A 26,013-nucleotide genomic window follows, 5' to 3' on the forward strand; every position below is an offset into this window, starting at 1 on the left:
CTGTACTTCCAGCAGGTGAAATCAAGGTACCCCTCCTTCAACAAGGCCGGGGTTACTATTCCAAAATGTTGTGGTACCGAAACCAGACGGTTCGGTGAGACCCATTCTAAAATTGAAAGCCTTGAACACTTATATACGAAGGTTCAAGTTCAAAATGGAATCGCTCAGGGCGATTATTGCAAGCCTGGAGAATTTCATGGTATCACTGGACATCAAGGATGCTTACCTGCATGTCCCTATTTACCCTCTTCACCAGGAGTACCTCAAAATTGTGGTACAGGATTGTCATTACCAATTCCAGACATTGCCGTTGGTCTGTCCCCGGCACCGAGGTATTTACCAAGGTAATGGCCGAAATAATTATCCCGTACTTGGACGATCTCCTTATAAAGGCGAGGTCCAGGGAGCAGTTGTTCGGCGGAGTAGCACTATCTCGGGAAGTGCTACAACAGCACGGCTGGATTCTGAATATTCCAAAGTCGCAGCTGGTTCCTACAACGCGTCTACTGTTCCTGGGTATGGTTCTGGACACAGAACAGGATAAAAAGGGTTTCTCCCGGAGTAGAAGTCCAAGGAGTTGTCGTCTCTAGACAGAGACCTCCTAATACGTATACAGGTGTCGGTGCATCAATGCACGCGAGCCCTGGGAAGGATGGTAGCTTCTTACGAAGAAATTCCATTCGCCAGGTCCCATGCAAGGATTTTCCAGTGGGATCTGTTGGACAAGTGGTCCGGGTCGCATCTTCAGATGCATCGGCGGATAACCCTGTCTCCAAGGGCCAGGGTGTCGCTGTTGTGGTGGCTGCAGAGTGCTCATCTTCTAGGGGGCCGCAGATTCGGCATACAGGACTGGGTCCTGGTGACCACGGATGCCAGCCTTCGAGGCTGGGGGGCAGTCACACAGGGAAGAAACTTCCAAGGCTATGGAAAAGTCAGGAGACTTCCCTACACATAAATATTCTGGAACTAAGGGCCATTTACAATGCCCTAAGTCAGGCTAGACCCCTGCTTCAACACCGGCCGGTGCTGATCCAGTCTGAAATTCATTGAGACGGGCCCCCCACCGTGCCTGATTCTGCTTGTAAAGCCCCAGCGTATACTGAGGGCTTGGCAGAGGCGGGAGAGGGTTTCTGTTCCTGGGAACTGGCTGATTTCTGCAGCCTTTTTCCTCTCCCTCTGTCACGGGGCAGAAATGAGGAACCTTTTGCCCGCTTGTCCACGAAAAGACTGCGCCTGATAATACGGCGTCTTCTCATGTTGAGAGGCGACCTGGGGTACAAACGTGGATTTCCCAGCTGTTGCCGTGGCCACCAGGTCTGAAAGACCGACCCCAAATAACTCCTCCCCTTAATAAGGCAATACTTCCAAATGCCGTTTGGAATACGCATCACCTGACCACTGACGTGTCCATAACCCTCTACTGGTAGAAATGGACAACGCACTTAGACTTGATGCCAGTCGGCAAATATTCCGCTGTGCATCACGCATATATAGAAATGCATCTTTTAAATGCTCTATAGGCAAAAATATACTGTCCCTATCTAGGGTATCAATATTTTCAGTCAGGGAATCCGACCACGCCAACCCAGCACTGCAAATCCAGGCTGAGGCGATTGCTGGTCGCAGTATAACACCAGTATGTGTGTAAATACATTTTAGGATACCCTCCTGCTTTCTATCAGCAGGATCCTTAAGGGCGGCCATCTCAGGAGAGGGTAGAGCCCTTACAAGCGTGTGAGCGCTTTATCCACCCTAGGGGGTGTTTCCCAACGCACCCTAACCTCTGGCGGGAAAGGATATAATGCCAATAACATTTTAGAAATTATCAGTTGTTATCGGGGGAAACCCACGCATCATCACACACCTCATTTAATTTCTCAGATTCAGGAAAACTACAGGTAGTTTTTCCTCACCGAACATAATACCCCTTTTTGGTGGTACTCGTATTATCAGAAATGTGTAAAACATTTTTCATTGCCTCAATCATGTTACGTGTGGCCCTACTGGAAGTCACATTTGTCTCTTCACCGTCGACACTGGAGTCAGTATACGTGTCGGCGTCTATAGCTGCCATCTGAGGTAACGGGCGCTTTAGAGCCCCTGACGGCCTATGAGACGTCTGGACAGGCACAAGCTGAGTAGCCGGCTGTCTCATGTCAACCACTGTCTTTTATACAGAGCTGACACTGTCACGTAATTTCTTCCAACAGTTCATCCACTCAGGTGTCGACCCCCTAGGGGGTGACATCACTATTACAGGCAATCTGCTCCGTCTCCACATCATTTTTCTCCTCATACATGTCGACACAAAAGTACCGACATACAGCACACACACAGGGAATGCTCTGATAGAGGACAGGACCCCACTAGCCCTTTGGGGAGACAGAGGGAGAGTTTGCCAGCACACACCAGAGCGCTATATATATACAGGGATAACCTTATATAAGTGTTTTTCCCCTTATAGCTGCTGTATCATTTAATACTGCGCGTAATTAGTGCCCCCCCTCTCTTTTTTAACCCTTTCTGTAGTGTAGTGACTGCAGGGGAGAGCCAGGGAGCTTCCCTCCAACTGAGCTGTGAGGGAAAATGGCGCCAGTGTGCTGAGGAGATAGGCTCCGCCCCCTTATCGGCGGCCTTATCTCCCGTTTTTCTATGTATTCTGGCAGGGGTTAAATGCATCCATATAGCCCAGGAGCTATATGTGATGCATTTTTTTGCCATCCAAGGTGTTTTTATTGCGTCTCAGGGCGCCCCCCCCCAGCGCCCTGCACCCTCAGTGACCGGAGTGTGAAGTGTGCTGAGAGCAATGGCGCACAGCTGCAGTGCTGTGCGCTACCTTGTTGAAGACAGGACGTCTTCTGCCGCCGATTTTCCGGACCTCTTCTGCCTTCTGGCTCTGTAAGGGGGCCGGCGGCGCGGCTCTGGGACTAGAGATGAGCGCCTGAAATTTTTCGGGTTTTGTGTTTTGGTTTTGGGTTCGGTTCCGCGGCCGTGTTTTGGGTTCGAACGCGTTTTGGCAAAACCTCACCGAATTTTTTTTGTCGGATTCTGGTGTGTTTTGGATTCGGGTGTTTTTTTCAAAAAACACTAAAAAACAGCTTAAATCATAGAATTTGGGGGTCATTTTGATCCCAAAGTATTATTAACCTCAAAAACCATAATTTACACTCATTTTCAGTCTATTCTGAATACCTCACACCTCACAATATTATTTTTAGTCCTAAAATTTGCACCGAGGTCGCTGTGTGAGTAAGATAAGCGACCCTAGTGGCCGACACAAACACCGGGCCCATCTAGGAGTGGCACTGCAGTGTCACGCAGGATGTCCCTTCCAAAAAACCCTCCCCAAACAGCACATGACGCAAAGAAAAAAAGAGGCGCAATGAGGTAGCTGTGTGAGTAAGATTAGCGACCCTAGTGGCCGACACAAACACCGGGCCCATCTAGGAGTGGCACTGCAGTGTCACGCAGGATGGCCCTTCCAAAAAACCCTCCCCAAACAGCACATGACGCAAAGAAAAAAAGAGGCGCAATGAGGTAGCTGTGTGAGTAAGATTAGCGACCCTAGTGGCCGACACAAACACCGGGCCCATCTAGGAGTGGCACTGCAGTGTCACGCAGGATGTCCCTTCCAAAAAACCCTCCCCAAACAGCACATGACGCAAAGAAAAAAAGAGGCGCAATGAGGTAGCTGTGTGAGTAAGATTAGCGACCCTAGTGGCCGACACAAACACCGGGCCCATCTAGGAGTGGCACTGCAGTGTCACGCAGGATGTCCCTTCCAAAAAACCCTCCCCAAACAGCACATGACGCAAAGAAAAAAAGAGGCGCAATGAGGTAGCTGACTGTGTGAGTAAGATTAGCGACCCTAGTGGCCGACACAAACACCGGGCCCATTTAGGAGTGGCACTGCAGTGTCACGCAGGATGTCCCTTCCAAAAAACCCTCCCCAATCAGCACATGATGCAAAGAAAAAGAAAAGAAAAAAGAGGTGCAAGATGGAATTGTCCTTGGGCCCTCCCACCCACCCTTATGTTGTATAAACAAAACAGGACATGCACACTTTAACCAACCCATCATTTCAGTGACAGGGTCTGCCACACGACTGTGACTGATATGACGGGTTGGTTTGGACCCCCCCCAAAAAAGAAGCAATTAATCTCTCCTTGCACAAACTGGCTCTACAGAGGCAAGATGTCCACCTCATCATCACCCTCCGATATATCACTGTGTACATCCCCCTCCTCACAGATTATCAATTCGTCCCCACTGGAATCCACCATCTCAGCTCCCTGTGTACTTTGTGGAGGCAATTGCTGCTGGTCAATGTCTCCGCGGAGGAATTGATTATAATTCATTTTAATGAACATCATCTTCTCCACATTTTCTGGATGTAACCTCGTACGCCGATTGCTGACAAGGTGAGCGGCGGCACTAAACACTCTTTCGGAGTACACACTTGTGGGAGGGCAACTTAGGTAGAATAAAGCCAGTTTGTGCAAGGGCCTCCAAATTGCCTCTTTTTCCTGCCAGTATAAGTACGGACTGTGTGACGTGCCTACTTGGATGCGGTCACTCATATAATCCTCCACCATTCTATCAATGTTGAGAGAATCATATGCAGTGACAGTAGACGACATGTCCGTAATCGTTGTCAGGTCCTTCAGTCCGGACCAGATGTCAGCATCAGCAGTCGCTCCAGACTGCCCTGCATCACCGCCAGCGGGTGGGCTCGGAATTCTGAGCCTTTTCCTCGCACCCCCAGTTGCGGGAGAATGTGAAGGAGGAGATGTTGACAGGTCGCGTTCCGCTTGACTTGACAATTTTGTCACCAGCAGGTCTTTCAACCCCAGCAGACTTGTGTCTGCCGGAAAGAGAGATCCAAGGTAGGCTTTAAATCTAGGATCGAGCACGGTGGCCAAAATGTAGTGCTCTGATTTCAACAGATTGACCACCCGTGAATCCTTGTTAAGCGAATTAAGGGCTCCATCCACAAGTCCCACATGCCTAGCGGAATCGCTCCGTGTTAGCTCCTCCTTCAATGTCTCCAGCTTCTTCTGCAAAAGCCTGATGAGGGGAATGACCTGACTCAGGCTGGCAGTGTCTGAACTGACTTCACGTGTGGCAAGTTCAAAGGGCATCAGAACCTTGCACAACGTTGAAATCATTCTCCACTGCGCTTGAGACAGGTGCATTCCACCTACTATATCGTGCTCAATTGTATAGGCTTGAATGGCCTTTTGCTGCTCCTCCAACCTCTGAAGCATATAGAGGGTTGAATTCCACCTCGTTACCACTTCTTGCTTCAGATGATGGCAGGGCAGGTTCAGTAGTTTTTGGTGGTGCTCCAGTCTTCTGTACGTGGTGCCTGTACGCCGAAAGTGTCCCGCAATTCTTCTGGCCACCGACAGCATCTCTTGCACGCCCCTGTCGTTTTTTAAAAAATTCTGCACCACCAAATTCAAGGTATGTGCAAAACATGGGATGTGCTGGAATTTGCCCATATTTAATGCACACACAATATTGCTGGCGTTGTCCGATGCCACAAATCCACAGGAGAGTCCAATTGGGGTAAGCCATTCCGCGATGATCTTCCTCAGTTGCCGTAAGAGGTTTTCAGCTGTGTGCGTATTCTGGAAAGCGGTGATACAAAGCGTAGCCTGCCTAGGAAAGAGTTGGCGTTTGCGAGATGCTGCTACTGGTGCCGCCGCTGCTGTTCTTGCGGCGGGAGTCCATACATCTACCCAGTGGGCTGTCACAGTCATATAGTCCTGACCCTGCCCTGCTCCACTTGTCCACATGTCCGTGGTTAAGTGGACATTGGGTACAACTGCATTTTTTAGGACACTGGTGAGTCTTTTTCTGACGTCCGTGTACATTCTCGGTATCGCCTGCCTAGAGAAGTGGAACCTAGATGGTATTTGGTAACGGGGGCACACTGCCTCAATAAATTGTCTAGTTCCCTGTGAACTAACGGCGGATACCGGACGCACGTCTAACACCAACATAGTTGTCAAGGCCTCAGTTATCCGCTTTGCAGCAGGATGACTGCTGTGATATTTCATCTTCCTCGCAAAGGACTGTTGAACAGTCAATTGCTTACTGGAAGTAGTACAAGTGGGCTTACGACTTCCCCTCTGGGATGACCATCGACTCCCAGCAGCAACAACAGCAGCGCCAGCAGCAGTAGGCGTTACACGCAAGGATGCATCGGAGGAATCCCAGGCAGGAGAGGAATCGTCAGAATTGCCAGTGACATGGCCTGCAGGACTATTGGCATTCCTGGGGAAGGAGGAAATTGACACTGAGGGAGTTGGTGGGGTGGTTTGCGTGAGCTTGGTTACAAGAGGAAGGGATTTACTGGTCAGTGGACTGCTTCCGCTGTCACCCAAAGTTTTTGAACTTGTCACTGATTTATTATGAATGCGCTGCAGGTGACGTATAAGGGAGGATGTTCCGAGGTGGTTAACGTCCTTACCCCTACTTATTACAGCTTGACAAAGGGAACACACGGCTTGACACCTGTTGTCCGCATTTCTGTTGAAATACCTCCACACCGAAGAGCTGATTTTTTTGGTATTTTCACCTGGCATGTCAACGGCCATATTCCTCCCACGGACAACAGGTGTCTCCCCGGGTGCCTGACTTAAACAAACCACCTCACCATCAGAATCCTCCTGGTCAATTTCCTCCCCAGCGCCAGCAACACCCATATCCTCCTCATCCTGGTGTACTTCAACACTGACATCTTCAATCTGACTATCAGGAACTGGACTGCGGGTGCTCCTTCCAGCACTTGCAGGGGGCGTGCAAATGGTGGAAGGCGCATGCTCTTCACGTCCAGTGTTGGGAAGGTCAGGCATCGCAACCGACACAATTGGACTCTCCTTGTGGATTTGGGATTTCGAAGAATGCACAGTTCTTTGCTGTGCTGCTTTTGCCAGCTTGAGTCTTTTCATTTTTCTAGCGAGAGGCTGAGTGCTTCCATCCTCATGTGAAGCTGAACCACTAGCCATGAACATAGGCCAGGGCCTCAGCCGTTCCTTGCCACTCCGTGTCGTAAATGGCATATTGGCAAGTTTACGCTTCTCCTCCGACAATTTTATTTTAGGTTTTGGAGTCCTTTTTTTTCTGATATTTGGTGTTTTGGATTTGACATGCTCTGTACTATGACATTGGGCATCGGCCTTGGCAGACGACGTTGCTGGCATTTCATCGTCTCGGCCATGACTAGTGGCAGCAGCTTCAGCACGAGGTGGAAGTGGATCTTGATCTTTCCCTAATTTTGGAACCTCAACATTTTTGTTCTCCATATTTTAATAGGCACAACTAAAAGGCACCTCAGGTAAACAATGGAGATGGATACTAGTATACAATTATGGACTGCCTGCCGAGTGCAGACACAGAGGTAGCCACAGCCGTGAACTACCGTACTGTACTGTGTCTGCTGCTAATATAGACTGGTTGATAAAGAGATGTCTATGTAACTATGTATGTATAAAGAAGAAAGAAAAAAAAACCACGGTTAGGTGGTATACAATTATGGACGGACTGCCTGCCGAGTGCAGACACAGAGGTAGCCACAGCCGTGAACTACCGTACTGTACTGTGTCTGCTGCTAATATAGACTGGTTGATAAAGAGATGTCGTAGTAGTATGTATGTATAAAGAAGAAAAAAAAACCACGGTTAGGTGGTATACAATTATGGACGGACTGCCTGCCGAGTGCAGACACAGAGGTAGCCACAGCCGTGAACTACCGTACTGTGTCTGCTGCGACTGGATGATAAATGATATAAAAAATATATATATATCACTACTGCAGCCGGACAGGTATATATTATATATTATATAATGACGGACCTGCTGGACACTGTCTGTCAGCAGAATGAGTTTTATTTTTATAGAATAAAAAAAACAACAACACACAAGTGAAGTCACACGACGAGTGTTTAACTTTTTCAGGCAATCACAATATAAGTATACTACTAACTATACTGGTGGTCAGTGTGGTCAGGTCACTGGTCAGTCACACTGGCAGTGGCACTCCTGCAGCAAAAGTGTGCACTGTTTAATTTTAATATAATATTATGTACTCCTGGCTCCTGCTATAACCTATAACTGGCACTGCAGTGCTCCCCAGTCTCCCCCACAATTATAAGCTGTGTGAGCTGAGCAGTCAGACAGATATATAATATATATAGATGATGCAGCACACTGGGCTGAGCCTGAGCAGTGCACACAGATATGGTATGTGACTGAGTCACTGTGTGTATCGCTTTTTTCAGGCATAGAACGGATATATTAAATAAACTGCACTGTCTGGTGGTCACTCACTATATAATATTATGTACTCCTGGCTCCTGCTATAACCTATAACTGGCACTGCAGTGCTCCCCAGTCTCCCCCACAATTATAAGCTGTGTGAGCTGAGCAGTCAGACAGATATATAATATATATAGATGATGCAGCACACTGGGCTGAGCCTGAGCAGTGCACACAGATATGGTATGTGACTGAGTCACTGTGTGTATCGCTTTTTTCAGGCAGAGAACGGATATATTAAATAAACTGCACTGTCTGGTGGTCACTCACTAGTAAACTCTCTGCACTCTCTACACTTCTACAGTACTCCTCCTAGTCCTAAGCTCCAGTAAATCTCTCTCTCTTATAATCTAAATGGAGAGGACGCCAGCCACGTCCTCTCACTATCAATCTCAATGCACGTGTGAAAATGGCGGCGACGCGCGGCTCCTTATATAGAATCCGAGTCTCGCGAGAATCCGACAGCGTCATGATGACGTTCGGGCGCGCTCGGGTTAACCGAGCAAGGCGGGAGGATCCGAGTCTGCTCGGACCCGTGAAAAAAACCATGAAGTTCGGGCGGGTTCGGATTCAGAGAAACCGAACCCGCTCATCTCTATCTGGGACCCATCCAAGCTGGGCCTGTGATCGTCCCTCTGGAGCTAATGTCCAGTAGCCTAAGAAGCCCAATCCACTCTGCACGCAGGTGAGTTCGCTTCTTCTCCCCTTAGTCCCTCGATGCAGTGAGCCTGTTGCCAGCAGGTCTCACTGAAAATAAAAAACCTAAACTAAAACTTTCACTAAGAAGCTCAGGAGAGCCCCTAGTGTGCACCCTTCTCGTTCGGGCACAAAGATCTAACTGAGGCTTGGAGGAGGGTTATAGGGGGAGGAGCCAGTGCACACCAGGTAGTCCTAAAGCTTTCTTTAGATGTGCCCAGTCTCCTGCGGAGCCGCTATTCCCCATGGTCCTTACGGAGTCCCCAGCATCCACTTAGGACGTTAGAGAAATAAGATTTTACTCACCGGTAAATCTATTTCTCGTAGTCCGTAGTGGATGCTGGGCGCCCATCCCAAGTGCGGATTGTCTGCAATACTTGTTTATAGTTATTGCCTAACTAAAGGGTTATTGTTGAGCCATCTGTTGAGAGGCTCAGTTGTTATATTTCATACTGTTAACTGGGTATAGTATCACGACTTATACGGTGTGATTGGTGTGGCTGGTATGAGTCTTACCCGGGATTCAAAATCCTTCCTATTTGTGTCAGCTCTTCTGGGCACAGTATCCTAACTGAGGTCTGGAGGAGGGTCTTAGTGGTAGGAGCCAGTGCACACCAGGTAGTCCTAAAGCTTTCTTTAGTTGTGCCCAGTCTCCTGCGGAGCCGCTAATCCCCATGGTCCTTACGGAGTCCCAGCATCCACTACGGACTACGAGAAATAGATTTACCGGTGAGTAAAATCTTATTTTTTTAATAGGAGTCCTGGAATATACATAAACTAAGCAGATTTACCACTCAGTAGCAGGTGGACGGAGATAAAGTACCAACCAACCAGCTCCTAACTGTCATTTTTCAATCACAGCCTATGACATGGTAGTTTGGAGCTGATTTGCTGGTACTTTATGTCCGTCCACTTTACCTCCATCTACAGCTTAGTAAATAGACCCTATGTTACACTACCTGAAAGACTGCTGTTTGGTGTTTAATTGAGTCATAGTAGTCTAATTGCTATACAGGTTTAGTATCCCATATCCAAAATGCTTGGAACCAGAAGTATTTTGGATATTGGATTTTTCCGTATTTTGGAATAATTGCATACCATAATTAGATCAGTGGCGTGCGGTGAGGTCAGTGGCTGGTGAGGCACTACAGCCATAATGTCCGCCGAATCCTGCCGATGACCCCTACCGCCGCCGAGCCAATGCCCGCTACTGCCTCTGAGCCGATGCTCGCTGCAACCGCAAATGGCTTACTATCTCGCTGATCATCAACTGACCCAGCTTCGGGAGAGGCGAGGAGCTACCGAAAGGGTCCCACACTTGAGGCGCCGGCAAAGCCGGCCCTAGCCAATTTGATGCCCTAGGCAAGATTCTGTCTGGTGCCCCCCCCCCCCCCCCCCCTCCTCCCAAGGGAGATAGTGGACGACTGGGAGAGGGACCAGGACAGATGGGGCAGGAGAGAGGAGTGACAGGAACACAACAGAGGTGACAGGGCAAGGATCAGAGAGGATAGGGACAGGGCAGAGAGGTGATAGCGCTGAGACAGAGGGGACAGGGATATGACAGTGGGGACTGGGACAATACAGTGAGGACAGTACAGAGGTGATAGGACTGAGGGAACAGGACAGTGGTAGGGCAGAGGTCATAGGATCAGGACAGGGGGACAGGAGAGCGGGGTGACAGGGACAGGACAGAGGGGACAGGACCACGGCAGAGGTGACAGGGCAGGAAAGAGGTGACAGGGACTGGACAGTGATGGCTGAACAAAAGGCAAGGCAGGACAGAGGTGACATGGACAGGGCTAGAACACATGTGTCAGCACCAGGACAGATGGGGCAGGGACAGGACAGAACAGAAGGGACAGGAGAGAGAAGTGACAGGAACACAATATGGTGACAGGGCAAGGTCAGAGTGGATAGGGACAGGACATAGGAGACAGGAGAGAGGAGTGATAGTGCTGGCCTATTCCCGATGCTCTCCCCCCTCAGCTCACATCTCACCTGGACACGGGGGTGATCTGGACACTGGCTGGGTGCTGCTACAGGCAGTTCCAACTTGGCAGGCTGTTGTCGGAATGGTCTCAGCAGGCAGCTCTGGGATGGCAGGAGGAGGAAGCGGTAGCGATAAAGGGCCGGCTGTCAGGGAGCCCACGACCCTACGGTGGTTGACGGCAGGGACCTTCCAGCGGCGGCTACCCGCGGCACACACAATCCACTCCCTCTCTGGGCTACAGCAGGCGGCTCTGCTCAGATATGCAAGAGCAGAGCCGCCAGCAGCGCTGACCATCGGGTGCCCCACAGAGCAGTAGTGGTTGCTGAGCCAGCACCTAGCTGAAGCTAGGGCCGGCTCTGGGCGCCGGTTCTTCTGGCTGCAGATCACGGTACTCAGTGGCGGAAGGGAGAGCTCTGAGTCCCTTCCTTGTCCCACTGTGTGATTGGACCAGCGGATCCAGCACTGGATCCGCTGTCCAATCACATGTGCCTCGCTGGCAGGGGCGTGCTTTCCCTGTCAGCGAGGCACTTGTAGAAGTGCCGCTTTCAGTATTTTTTTGAATGGGCTTTTACAGCCCAGTGTTTGGCCCCGCCCCCCGCTCTGTCCCCGTTCCCACTATCAGCGGGAGGCACTAGTTATCAGTGCCTCCCAAACTAGTTTAATAACCTAAAATGAATAGAATATATTAAGAAGATACATATGACACTGAATATGTGTCATATGTATCTTTTTGTATTATTTTAATCATTGATGACAGGGGAGGCACTGCCTCCCCTGCCTCCCCTGACTGCACGTCCCTGAATTAGATATCATGGTGATGGGACCTAAGTCTAAGCACAGAATGCATATATGATTCATATACACCTTATACACACAGCCTGAAGGTACATTAATTCTAGACAACAGTTTTAATAACTTTGTGCATTAAACAAAGTTTGTATATATACACGCAATTCATTTATGTTTCATATACACCTTATACACACAGCCTGAAGGTCATTTAATACAATATTTAATTTTTGTATTAATCAAAGTTTGTGTACATTGAGCCATCAGAAAACAAAGGTTTCACTATCTCAGTCTCACTTAAAAAAATTCCGTATTTCGGTATATTCCGTATTTCAGAATATTTGGATATGTGATACTCAACCTGTATCTTGTCCCTTATATATTCACAGAGAATCTTCTCTCATATCCACTATGGTTCTCTCTCATTGTGGACCTTTTATTCACCCTTGGATGACTCCATTTTGAATGCATATATACCAAAGGTTATATTATAGACGTAGGCCCCAAAAAGAGACTGACTTTCTTCTGGTTTCTAACATTTTTCCATGTCATTTCTGAACACACAGATTAGGAAGGATCAGTGCATTTTGGGGTTGTGGTCAAAGTTCCTCTCAAAATGAGATTAAAAAAATAGGATTTTAATTACCTACCGGTAAATCCTTTTCTCGTAGTTCGTAGAGGATGCTGGGGTCCATATTAGTACCATGGGGTATAGACGGGTCCACCAGGAGCCATTGGCACTTTAAGAGTTTAACAGTGTGGGATGGTTCCTCCCCCTATGCCCCTCCTACCAGACTCAGTCTAGAAACTGCCCGAGGAGACAACATACTTCAAGAGAAGGATTTAACACAGATAGTGGCGAGATTCATACCAGCTCACACAACAGGCAAATCTGGCCATCATGCCGGAAAACTCAGCAACAGCTGAACAGTACTGAAACAGTAAATAACGCAGAACTTACCTAGAAACCAGGCAGTACTGAACCATAAACCAATGCAGGAAAACGAAGCGCTGGGCGGGCGCCCAGCATCCTCTACGGACTACGAGAAAAGGATTTACCGGTAGGTAATTAAAATCCTATTTTCTCTTGCGTCCTAGAGGATGCTGGGGTCCATATTAGTACCATGGGGATGTACCAAAGCTCCCAGAACGGGAGGGAGAGCGCGGAGGCTCCTGCAAGACTGCTTGACGAAACTTGAGATCATCAGAGGCCAAAGTACCGAACTTGTAAAACTTAGCAAACGTGTTCGACCCAGACCAAGTAGCTGCTCGGCAAAGCTGTACAGCCGAGACACCCCAGGCAGCCGCCCAGGAAGAGCCCACCTTATGAGTAGAGTGGGCCTTTACAGATTTTGGACATGGCAATCCTGCCATAGAATATGCATGCTGGATGGTGAACCTGATCCAGCGTGAAATAGACTGCATAGAAGCAGGACACCCAATTTTCTTGGGATCATAGAGGACAAACAGAGAGTCAGATTTTCTATGACGAGCCGTCCTCTTCACATAAATCTTCAAAGCCCTCACAACATCCAAGGCCATTGAAGCAATTGAGGAGTCAGTAGCCACTGGCACCACAATAGGTTGGTTGATATGAAAATCGGATACAACCTTAGGCAGGAACTGCGGATGAGTCCTAAGTTCTGCCCTATCTTCATGGAAGATCAGATAGGGACTTTTACAAGACAAAGCCCCCAATTCCGACATGCGTCGAGCAGAAGCTAAGGCCAACAAAGTGACCGCCACGTGAGAAACTTGATGTCAGCCTCCTGTAGAGGCTCAAACCAAGCTGACTGCAGGAACTGCAACCACATCAAGATCCCAGGGTGCCGTCTGTGCCACAAAGGGAGGCTGGATGTGAAGAACTCCTTTCAAAAGGTCTGAACCTCAGGGAGGACAGCCAATTGTATTTGGAAGAAAATGGACAAAGCTGAGATCTGGACCTTGATGGAGTCCAATCTCAGGCCCATATCCACACCTGCTTGCAGGAAAAGGAGAAAAGTCCAAGATGAAACTCCACCGCAGGAAATTTCTTGGATCCACACCAAGAAACATATTTTTTCCAAATTCGATGGTAATGTTTAGATGTTACCCCCTTCCTAGCCTGTATCAGGGTAGGAATAACCTCAGTCGGAATACCCTTCCGAGCTAAGATCTGGTGTTCAACCGCCATGCCGTCAAACGTAGCCGTGGTAAGTCTTGATAAGCGAACGGGCCCTGCAGTAGCAGATCCTCCCGAAGAGGTAAGGGCCTTGGATCTTCCAGCAGAAGATCCAGCAGATCCGCGTACCAAGCCCTCCTTGGCCATTCCGGAGCAATGAGGATTGCCAGAACCTTTGTTCTTCTTACCAGTTGAAGAACTTTTGGTATCAGAGGAAGTGGAGGGAACACATACACTGACGTGAACACCGACAGTGTTACCAGTGCGTCCACCGCCACTGCCTGCGGGTCTCTCAACCTGGAACAGTACCTCCGCAGCTTCTTGTTGAGGCGGGAGACCATCATGTTTATGTGAGGAACCTCCCACCAACCGGTTACCTCCTCGAACACCTCCGGGTGGAGGCCCCACTCTCCTGGATGGAGATCGTGTCTGCTGAGGAAGTCTGCTTCCCAGTTGTCTACTCCCAGAATGAAGATTGCTGACATCACCACCGCGTGTCTTTCTGCCCCGAGGAGGATTCTTGACACCTCTGACATTGCAGCCCTGCTCTTCGTTCCGCCTTGTCGGTTTATGTAGGCCACTGTGGTCACATTGTCCGACTGCACCTGAACAGCCTGATCCTGTAGTAGGTGTGCTGCTTGTAGAAGACCATTGTAAATGGCTCTTAGCTCCAGGATGTTTATTGGGAGAAGGGATTCTTGATTCGACCACCTTCCTTGAAAGGTTTTCCCCTGGGCGACTGCTCCCCAACCTCTTAGACTTGCATCTGTGGTTAGAAGGATCCAGTTCTGAACTCCGAACCTTCGGCCTTCCAGAAGGTGTGGTAGTTGTAGCCACCAGAGGAGCGAAATCCTGGCTTTCAGCGACAGACGTATCCTCTGGTGCATATGTATGTGAGATCCCGACCACTGGTCCAAGAGATCCAGCTGAAAGGATCGAGCATGAAACCTTCCGTACTGTAGAGCCTCGTAGGAGGCAACCATCTTCCCCAGAAGGCGGATGCACTGATGAACCGATACCCGGGCAGGCTTCAAGACATCCCGGACCATTATTTGAATCACCAATGCTTTCTCCACCGGTAGAAACACCCTCTGCACTTCCGTGTCTAGGATCATCCCCAGGAAAGACAGCCTCCTTGTCGGCTCCAGATGAGACTTTGGAAGGTTCAGGATCCAACCGTGCTCCTTGAGCAGTTGTGTCGTGAGAGCAATGGATCTTACCAACTTCTCCCTGGACGATGTCTTGATCAGGAGATCGTCCAGATACGGAATAATGTTCACCCCTTGTTTGCGGAGAACCATCATCTCTGCATTCACCTTGGTGAAGAACCTCGGTGCTGTGGAGAGGCCAAATGGCAGCGCCTGAAACTGATAGTGATCGTCTAACAGTGCAATTCTGAGATATGCCTGATGCAGCGACCAAATGGGAATGTGGAGGTATGCATCCTTGATGTCCAGGGACACCAGGAACTCCCCCTCCGTCAGTCCTGAGATGACAGCTCTCAGAGACTCCATCTTGAATTTGAACTCCAGGAGATAAGGGTTCAAAGATTTAAAGTTCAGAATTGGCCGTACCGAACCATCCGGCGTCGGTACCATGAAAAGGTTCAAATAGTAAGTGGTGAGGCGGAACTGGAACAATGACCTCGGACGCCACCAATTTTCGGATAGCTTCCAGAAGAATTGTTCTGTCTGCCGGCAGAACTGGCAAGCCTGATTTGAAGAAATGGTGAGGTGGGAGAGATTGAAACTCCAGCCTGTACCCCCTAAACACTATTAGGTATATGCAATTCCGGACGAATTGCGCCTTTTTTTCGACCGTTTTAGGATTCGACTGTACTCGACAGCCGAAACCCTCCACCCGGGACCATGAATTCGACATATTCAATACAAAACTCATTCGACACTCCCCTTGTCGAATAACGGACCAATCGTCGAGTAGTGGGCGTCCTGGATTCGACTTCCCGCCATTTGGAGCCCTTTATAGGGCTTGTTTGCTGCGTGCTCAGCAGCCATTTTGTGAACCTGCAGAGAGGTGTTTAGGTGCAGAGCTAGCAAATTGGTTGTTGTTTGCTGTGGTATTGTTTGGACACCCAGCAGGCTTTAATCCAGGACGGACAGGAGGATACCTGTTACCCCGGAGGAGGGTCGTTTTTGGAGCGATTTCTACATTTGTAGGTAAGCACCACATGTGGTCTGGCGTTGCATGTATGTGTTTGTGTAGTGGGGGGGTGCCATGAGGTGTACATGTGGCATTGCTTTGGGGTGTTTGGGGTATGTATATGTGTGCAATTATGTGTATATAGCTCCTGCTTGTATTGCTGCATGTTTTTTTGGAGTTTTGTGTTTGGGGGTAGTTTTTCACGTTGTTGGTTTTTTTTCATAAAATGTTTTTTTGGGTCATGCTTTTGCATTGGTGTACCTCCAGCATGTGCAGGAATGCTTTTTGGCTTGTTTAGGGTGATTTTAGAGCGTGTCGGTATCAACCATGTGGTCGACATGTGATGTCGTTTGTTTCCAAAACATGTTTTTTTGCTCCTATTTTAGCACTTGTGCATCCCTGCACATGCTGGAGGTACTTTTTGGCTTGTTTGGGGTGACTTTGAGCGTGTTAGCATCAACCATGTGGTCGACATGTGATGATGTTTGTTTCCAAAACATGGTTTTTTGCTCCTATTTTAGCACTGGTTGACCTCCAGCATGTGCAGGAATGCTTTTTGGCTTGTTTGGGGTGATTTTAGAGTGTATCGGTATCAACCATGTGGTCGACATGTGATGTCGTTTGTTTCCAAAACATGTTTTTTTGCTCCTATTTTAGCACTGGTGCATCCCTGCACATGCTGGAGGTTCTTTTTGGCTTGTTTGGGGTGACTTTGAGCGTGTTGGCATCAACCATGTGGTTGACATGTGATGTCGTTTGTTTCCAAAACATGTTTTTTTGCTCCTATTTTAGCACTGGTTGACCTCCAGCATGTGCAGGGAAGCTTGTACGGGGGTTTTGGCTTGTTTGGCTGAGTTTTTTTTTTAAGTTAAAAAAAAAAATTTTAATGTGTGTTTGGTCCTGCTTGAGAACTGGGGTCCCAGCAGCATGACATGTGATTGCATGTAATTATGTAATGTGTTAAATTTGTAAAAATAATTGTTATTTTTACAACAGAGATGTCCAGGGACAAGCGGCCCCGATCCCCCCCCCCCCCTTCCCCCCACCCCTCAGAAGAATTTTCCCTGCACAGCAATGAGGAGTGGGAGCCGACCCAGGAGGAGGATATGACCGACCAGGCATCCAGTGACCAGCCACGATCGTCAAGGGACCAAAGGGAGAAGCAAAAGAAAAAGAAACGGCCTAGAAAGGTAAATACTGACAACACCTGCAGACACAATAGCATCCAACTTGACACACCCTAGTTTGCGCACTGCAATGCACACCTACAGGTATCTTTGCGCACTGCCAGGGATACTGACACACTCACAGGTACATACCGATCATATTCATTGCATGTTTTTTTTTATCCCTAAAGGCAAGAAGCCAGCCAGAGGATCAGTCGGAGGAGGAAGCCTCTGGTGAAGACGCAGGACAGAAGAAGCCGCGTGGACCCAGATACACTTAGGCGGAAAACTGTGCCCTAGTGGATGGCGTCGACAGGTCCTACGACGTTCTGTATGGACCAAGGGCACAGACCACAGCAGCTAAAACCAAGCGAAACATCTGGGATGCCATCGCGACACAAGTCACTGCAGTATCTGGAAACCGCCGGAGCACCAGAAACTGCATGAAGCGGTACAGTGATTGCCGTAGACAGACCAAGAAGAAGATGGGGATTCAGCGCCGACATGAGACAGCTACGGGAGGTGGTCCGGCTCTCAATCTGAAGTGGCTACACTGGGAGAACATTATTAAAAGGCACATGAACCCTGTCATGGTCCAAGGAGTTCGCGGAGGTGTGGACTCCAGCCGCCCTGCTGGCTTTCCCGAGGAGGAAGAACCGCCCAGAAGATGGAAGACGGCGGGAGATAAGCAGTCCAAAAGGAGGCCTGATGGTAAGAATACATTCAGATGAGCTGTACTAAATCTTTTTTTTTTTTTTTTAAATTTGCTAATGTGTTTGTTCTTTTTACCCAGACACGCCTGCCCAGAGGACATCACCTGCGCGCGGACAATCACCTGCGCAGCAGGCATTGGCAGCAGCGTGCGGACCATCACCTGCGCAGCAAGCATCAGCAGTGCGCAGATCATCACTTGCGCGCCACACATCGTCAGCGCGCAGAAAGTCACCTGCGCGCCAGACATCAGTGCGCAGAAAGTCACCTGTGCGCCAGACATCGTCAGCGCGCAGACCATCACCTGCGCACCAGACATCAGCGCGCGGAACGTCACCTGCGTGCCAGACACCGTCGGCAACCACACCACCAGCTGGGCGCCAAACTACATCTCCTGCGCGCAGGCCATCACCAGCTCGTCATCTCTCCAGGAGCTCTGGGACTGTGACCGAAGAGCCTCAACAAGACACTACCCTTGTGGACCCATCACCCGAACTGTTTGAGTCAACAGGGTTAACGGACGAGACTTTTCTTGGGTTTGAAGACAGCCGTGAAGACGTATCCAGCCATACCCTTGAAGCTCCTGGAGCAGCGGCACCACAGGAATGAGAAGGTTTATTATTTTAATTTTTTTGTGGGGGGGGGGGGGGGGCACCATTTTTTATTTTTGTATAGTTTATTAACTTTATTTTTTTTTCTTCTTTTGCAAACAGAGGTGCCGCAGACCAGCAGCGGATTAGCGTCGGGGATTGGTCCCTACTACAGGCCGGATCTTGGACTGGATGAGTCGGACGACGAGGTGGAAGTGCAGCAGTCCGCTGTTTCTACATCCCTGTGTGAGTAATTATCAAATTGTGAACCTTCAAACAAATGTATGAATGTGTATACTAATATCTAATTTTTTTTTTCAGCTTCACAAATGCAATTGGTGGCAGACGTACAGCAAGGGCAGGATCCCTCAAATATTCAGAGGGTAAACACCCTGGCAGCAGAGATGAATGTCAGCCAGGATAGTTTTCGTGTTGTTGTTGGAACCAGACTGGACGGCATGGATAAGATGGCAAACGGTTTGGTTGACATGCAAAAGGCTCTTGCCGACAGCACGGCAGAAACGCAAGAGACCAGACGAGAAGATCACAGGGAGACTACGGACATCCTTCACGTTCTGGCCACATCCAGCAACCGGCTGGTGGATAACACATCATGCCTGGCACACAGCGTTGACAACATGTCGGAGAGCCAACGACATTCCGCAGCCAGCCACCAGATCATCGCAACAACGCTACAGATGATCTATGATAAGCTCCCAGAGCCAGATCAACAACACGCTGGTGAACCACCACATCCGCCAACACAAGCCACACGGACGCCTCCTGCCCTTGCTCCACCACGATCCTGGTATGGACGGTCACAGCTGTACCAAGGATATACAGGGATGTACCCCACCTACCAGATGCCTCCACCACCGGCCGCCACGTCTACACCAGCACGGCCACCGAGGCCAATTCAACACACCCCATAGCCGACCAGGGCATCGACGCCACATCAGGAGGAAGAAGAGGATGCGGACGGCCAACAACCACCATAAGCCCGGTCGTATTGTTTTATTATTTACTATTTATGTTTTTCATGTTTCCCTTTCTCCCCCTCCCATTAGTTTGTTTTTTTCCTTACTATTGTTTTAAATTTTGTATTGGGCTCCCCCGCCCCCAACCGGATACTCCAAGGAGCTATGTCTAGGCATACATGCGCGGGCATGTATGCGGGCGCGTGTGGTAACTGATGAAAGCTCCTTGTGGTTACATATATGATGGGCCAAAGAGCTATTCTGATACCACTTTTTTTCTTTTTTATACCAAACAAATCAGTTGTGATTTGGTGTAAATTAGGCTTTCACTGTAGTGTGAATTTACTATTCACTAGTCTTTGTTTTTTGCTTCTTCATAGGATTGGTTGAAAACTTGAAGTTGATGGCGTAGATGGGTTGTGCTACCAAGGTGAGTAAAGCGATGATTCTAGTATATATTCCAGAAACTTTGGAACGTCTGACCCTGGTAACAACACAGTCCAGCAATGGGTCATGCTGGACTGTGTGGTTCCACAAGTGCAGCCATGTCAAAGTGCTGAGCGCTGTCTTGACTCTGCCACTTTGGAACGTCTGACCCTGGGAACAACACAGTACAGCAATGGGTCATGCTGGACTGTATGGTTCCACAAGTGCAGCCGTGTCAAAGTGCTGAGCGCTGTCTTGACTCTGCCACTTTGAAACGTCTGACCCTGGGAACAACACAGTCCAGCAATGGGTCATGCTGGACTGTGTGGTTCCACAAATGTTCTTGGGAAAGGAATGAACATGACATCATTAGTGTCTTTACTTAATATGGAAAAAAAAATTCTCACAGATATCTACACAAGAAAAGAATGTAAAGAAGAACAAACACTACTTTTTTTGTTTTATTACATTTTATTTTTTAATCCAAAATTAAATACAATTATATTTCTCCAATAATTTTTTTAAATGAGAAGTTTTGTGTGTTTTCTTTAAATTATTAGTAAATAAAATGTAAAATATGGTATTTCAGAGATGCAGTGGTATTGTGTTAGGTCGCCCATGGTACAGCAGGGGAACTGTCGTGTCCCTTTTCATCCATGCTGTTTCCTGCAAATCAGGAAGGATACTCCGCAAGACCTGTGGAAGAGAATAGTATGAGGTTCCAGGTATTGGTAATAGTGTCACCCTTCTAGGAAAAGACAAGGTACAAGCAACACTTGGACACAAGCAGGTTACATCGGCCTTTGTCCCAAATGCAACCCTCCGGCACTTGAGAAACTACACATCCAAGCATGCCCTGACACAGCGTAAGCATTGGTGTGTCAGGGCATGATTGGATGTGCAGTTTTGCAAATGCCGGAGGGCTTCACTATGGACATGCCGGGCTTACTTGGACAAGAGGGAGTTTTGGTCAATACATCTCACCTGAGGGGGGTTGTCTGCTACATGGCGGAGGTTCAGGTCCACATCACAAGTAGGTCGCCCATGGTACATCAGGGGAACTGTCGTGTCTCTTCACGTCCACGCAACTTGGGAAGGATACTCCGCAAGACCTGTGGAAGAGAATAGTATGAGGTTCCAGGTATTGGTAATAGGAAAAGACAAGGTACAAGCAACACTTGGACACAAGCAGATTACATCGGCCTTTGTCCCAAATGCAACCCTCCGGCACTTGAGAAACTACACATCCAAACATTCCCTGACACAGCGTAAGCATTGGTGTGTCAGGGCATGATTGGATGTTCAGTTTTGCAAATGCCGGAGGGCTGCACTTTGGACATGCCGGGGTTACTTGGACAAGAGGGAGTTTTGGGCAATACATCTCACCTGAGAGGGGTTGTCTGCTACATGGCGGAGGTTCAGGTCCACATCACAAGTAGGTCGCCCATGGTACATCAGGGGAACTGTCGCGTCTCTTCACATCCACGCAACTTGGGAAGGATACTCTGCAAGACCTGTGGAAGAGAATAGTATGAGGTTCCAGATATTGGTAATAGTGTCACCCTTCTAGGAAAAGACAAGGTACAAGCAACACTTGGACACAAGCAGGTTACATCGGCCTTTGTCTCAAATGCAACCCTCCGGCACTTGAGAAACTACACATCCAAACATTCCCTGACACAGCGTAAGCATTGGTGTGTCAGGGCATGATTGGATGTTCAGTTTTGTAAATGCCGGAGGGCTGCACTTTGGACATGCCGGGGTTACTTGGACAAGAGGGAGTTTTGGGCAATACATCTCACCTGAGAGGGGTTGTCTGCTACATGGCGGAGGTTCAGGTCCACATCACAAGTAGGTCACCCATGGTACATCAGGGGAACTGTCGCGTCTCTTCACGTCCACGCAACTTGGGAAGGATACTCCGCAAGACCTGTGGAAGAGAATAGTATGAGGTTCCAGGTATTGGTAATAGGAAAAGACAAGGTACAAGCAACACTTTGACACAAGCAGGTTACAGCGGCCTTTGTCCCAAATGCAACCCTCCGGCACTTGAGAAACTACACATACAAACATTCCCTGACACAGCATAAGCATTGGTGTGTCAGGGCATGATTAGATGTGCAGTTTTGCAAATGCCGGAAGGCTGCACTTTGGACATGCCGGGGTTACTTGGACAAAAGGGAGTTTTGGGCAATACATCTCATCTGAGAGGGGTTGTCTGCTACATGGTGGAGGTTCAGGTCCACATCACAAGTAGGTCGCCCATGGTACATCAGGGGAACTGTCGTGTCTCTTCACATCCACGCAACTTGGGAAGGATACTCCGCAAGACCTGTGGAAGAGAATAGTATGAGGTTCCAGGTATTGGTAATAGGAAAAGACAAGGTACAAGCAACACTTGGACACAAGCAGATTACATCGGCCTTTGTCCCAAATGCAACCCTCCGGCACTTGAGAAACTACACATCCAAACATTCCCTGACACAGCGTAAGCATTGGTGTATCAGGGCATGATTGGATGTGCAGTTTTGCAAATGCCGGAGGGCTGCACTTGGACATGCCGGGGTTACTTGGACAAGAGGGAGTTTTGGGTAATACATCTCACCTGAGGGGGGTTGTCTGCTACATGGCGGAGGTTCAGGTCCACATCACAAGTAGGTCGCCCATGGTACATCAGGGGAACTGTCGTGTCTCACATCCACGCAACTTGGGAAGGATACTCCGCAAGACCTGTGGAAGAGAATAGTATGAGGTTCCAGGTAGTGGTAATAGGAAAAGACAAGGTACAAGCAACACTTGGACACAAGCAGATTACATCGGCCTTTGTCCCAAATGCAACCCTCCGGCACTTGAGAAACTACACATCCAAACATTCCCTGACACAGCGTAAGCATTGGTGTGTCAAGGCATGATTGGATGTGCAGTTTTGCAAATGCCGGAGGGCTGTACTTGGGACATGCCAGGGTTACTTCGACAAGAGGGAGTTTTGGGCAATACAGATCACCTGAGGGGGGTTGTCTGCTACATGGCGGAGGTTCAGGTCCAGATCACAAGTAGGTCGCCCATGGTACATCAGGGGAACTGTCGTGTCTCTTCACATCCACGCAACTTGGGAAGGATACTCTGCAAGACCTGTGGAAGAGAATAGTATGAGGTTCCAGGTATTGGTAATAGGAAAAGACAAGGTACAAGCAACACTTGGACACAAGCAGATTACATCGGCCTTTGTCCCAAATGCAACCCTCCGGCACTTGAGAAACTACACATCCAAACATTCCCTGACACAGTGTAAGCATTGGTGTGTCAGGGCATGATTGGATGTGCAGTTTTGCAAATGCCGGAGGGCTGCACTTTGGACATGCCGGGGTTACTTCGACAAGAGGGAGTTTTGGGCAATACATCTCACCTGAGGGGGGTTGTCTGCTACATGGCGGAGGTTCAGGTCCACATCACAAGTAGGTTGCCCATGCTAGAGTGGGATAAACGGGTCCAATATTTGCGGCAACCCAACAACAGGAACAAACAGCGGGTAACAGGTTGTCAACAGGACGAAACATTGAAAACAATGCTGGGAAGGTGCGTCAACAGGACGTAAAACTCTGAAATACATAAATACATTTTTTTTTTAGAATATTACAATCTCAGTTTACACGATAATACAAATATTAAAAGTATACTCACAGGCAGTGGAAAAAAAGTTTTGGATCAATGTCCGTCGAGAATCATCTCCTTCGTCCATACCCACCGGTTGAGCAGAAGAACGGTTCCCACGTCGGAAAGCCCTGCGACAAAGGAAGAGTCACCGGCAAACGGTTTGCAACACATATGTTGTGTAAAATACAACATGCATTTACCATGCCGCAAACCTTCACCGGTGAGTACAAAAGAGCACCACCGGAAGTGTCTAAACATCTAAACCGGCTTTTAAGTACACCGAAGGCACGCTCAATTACTCCCCTCGATGCTTTGTGTGTCTCTTAGTAACGTTTTTCTGAAGCACCAACAGGATTAGACAATGGGGTCAAGAGCCAAGATTTGTTGGGATAACCCGCATCGCCTATGGAAATAGGAAAAATGGTGGGTAATATAAAAAATAAAAATAAAAAATAAAATAAAAAAAATAAAAATAAATACCTAACAGCCAGCCACCTGTCATTTTTCCTGTTTCGAAATCCTCAAACAGCGATGACTGGCTTAGGATGAAGGAGTCGTGAGACGATCCAGGAAATCCCACAAAAATATTAAAAAATTTCATGTTGACATCACAGACCGCCTGTATATTCATGGAATGGAATTGTTTCCGGTTCCGAAAACATTCTTCCGAATTCCGTGGCGGTCTGATCTGCACGTGGGTACAGTCAATCGCGCCCAGAACACTGGGAAATTTGTGTTCGGTGAAAAAGTCTAATTGGATCTCACGCCATCCGCTGACTGTATCTGGAAATCTGATGAACTGGAACGTCAATTTGCGGAAAGCCCTAATGACCTGGGTAATACAGCGCGACAGTGTCGACTGTGAAAAACCACATGTTTGAGACAAAGTAGGCTGGAATGTGCCTGACGCCAAAAAATGTAACATAGCCAGCAGTTTCTGGAAACCGCTGACTGCGCGATTGGTCCGTGCCCGAGGTTCCAGGTCAGCCTCCAACAGATCGTACAGCGAATATATGTCGCGAGTCGATAAGCGATAATTTTGAATCACCTCGAACTCGCTGAGATCCTCCAGTTCACGCCTAGTGCGATACTTGCGTGGACGTGGAAATGAAACACGCAATACTGACTCACCCAATGCAGAAATTTGCTGACTTTGATCCTGATGTTCAGCAGCCCTTTCTTCCTCCATGCTTGCAGCCAGCATGAACATCACGATCTGGTCAGAAAAAGGCTCCATTATTGTAGTCAGTACAAAAATAGGATATAAATGTGTTAAAATGCAGGGATTGTCCTAAAAAAAACGATTCCACAAGAGAGCTGACTGTAATGGCTGCTCGTCTCCCTGAAGTCTCAAAACCGGGAGTGAGGATAGAGGAGTGACTTTGCAGAAGTGTATCCTGGGTAAAACTGTGGAATCATGGGTACATTTCCCTCAGCAGAGTGAAGAAAAAAATATTCTTTTTAAAAATCAATTAAATAATACTTGAGTCAAAAAAAGACAAACCAAGTAGACAATCCCTTCAAATATAAATAGATATGCTATTAGCAATGCAAAAAGCAAAAAAAAATACATTTTTGAAAATTTTTTAATCAGCTCTCGCCAGCAAAGTGAGGCGGGATGAAATTGACGAAATTGCTGTCGAAAAGCACTGTTGTCGAACCGACATTCTTCAATTGAATATACTTTTGTCGAAAAGACGCATTTTGACCATTGCAGACATGTTGCATTTTGAAAATTTCGATTTGAAAAAAGTCGAATCTGAAACGGCAGGTATTTTGACGAAAAGTACTGTATTGCATTGTTGAATCCAATTCGACATGTTTGTTTTTTTTGTCGAAAATGCCCTGTTTTTCGACTTTTGCGGCAATTCAACCGCAATTGCATATACCCCTATATCCTGTACCCAAGGGTCCAGGCCAGACGACATCCAGACGTGGCTGATATGCCGGAGTCTTGACCCACCTGACCTTCCTCCAGGCTGAGCTATCCACCGTCATGCAGAGGACTTTGGGGTACCAGAAGCGGGCTTCTGGTCTTGGGAACCTGCGGGAGCAGGCTTCTTTCCTTTAGCACGACCACCTCTGAAGAAGGTGTTAGAAGGCTTGTTCTTTTTAGGCCTCGCGGGTCGAAAGGCTGGTGTAAAAGGCTTCTTTGTAGCCGGTGCAGCTGAGGGGAGAAAAGGAGACTTACCCGCAGTAGCCATGGCAATCCACGCATCCAGCGCCTCCCCAAAGAGAGCCTGACCTGTATATGGTAGGCCCTCCACACTCTTCCTGGATTCCGCGTCCGCAGACTATTGGCGCAGCCAGAGACCCCTGAGAGCCGAGACGGACATGGAGGAGATCCCCGCAGCCATGGAACCCAGGT

The 26,013-nt window shown here is 48.3% G+C and overlaps 1 protein-coding gene and 1 long non-coding RNA gene across 2 annotated transcripts in view; both read right to left on the bottom strand.

The window, feature by feature from the left end:
* P2RX2 (purinergic receptor P2X 2) overlaps nucleotides 1-26,013 on the bottom strand; it is a 290,430-nt gene that overhangs the window by 204,058 nt on the left and 60,359 nt on the right. The window lies entirely within an intron of this gene.
* On the bottom strand, nucleotides 20,505-22,315 carry LOC134894650 (uncharacterized). Its single transcript, XR_010171815.1, has 4 exons — nucleotides 21,794-22,315; nucleotides 21,378-21,505; nucleotides 20,976-21,103; nucleotides 20,505-20,687 (listed from the first exon to the last, which is right to left on the bottom strand). It is a non-coding gene; the product is annotated as an uncharacterized LOC134894650 (long non-coding RNA).

This window comes from Pseudophryne corroboree, chromosome 1, assembly GCF_028390025.1.
Source record: "Pseudophryne corroboree isolate aPseCor3 chromosome 1, aPseCor3.hap2, whole genome shotgun sequence".
Classification (NCBI taxonomy): Eukaryota; Metazoa; Chordata; class Amphibia; order Anura; family Myobatrachidae; genus Pseudophryne; species Pseudophryne corroboree.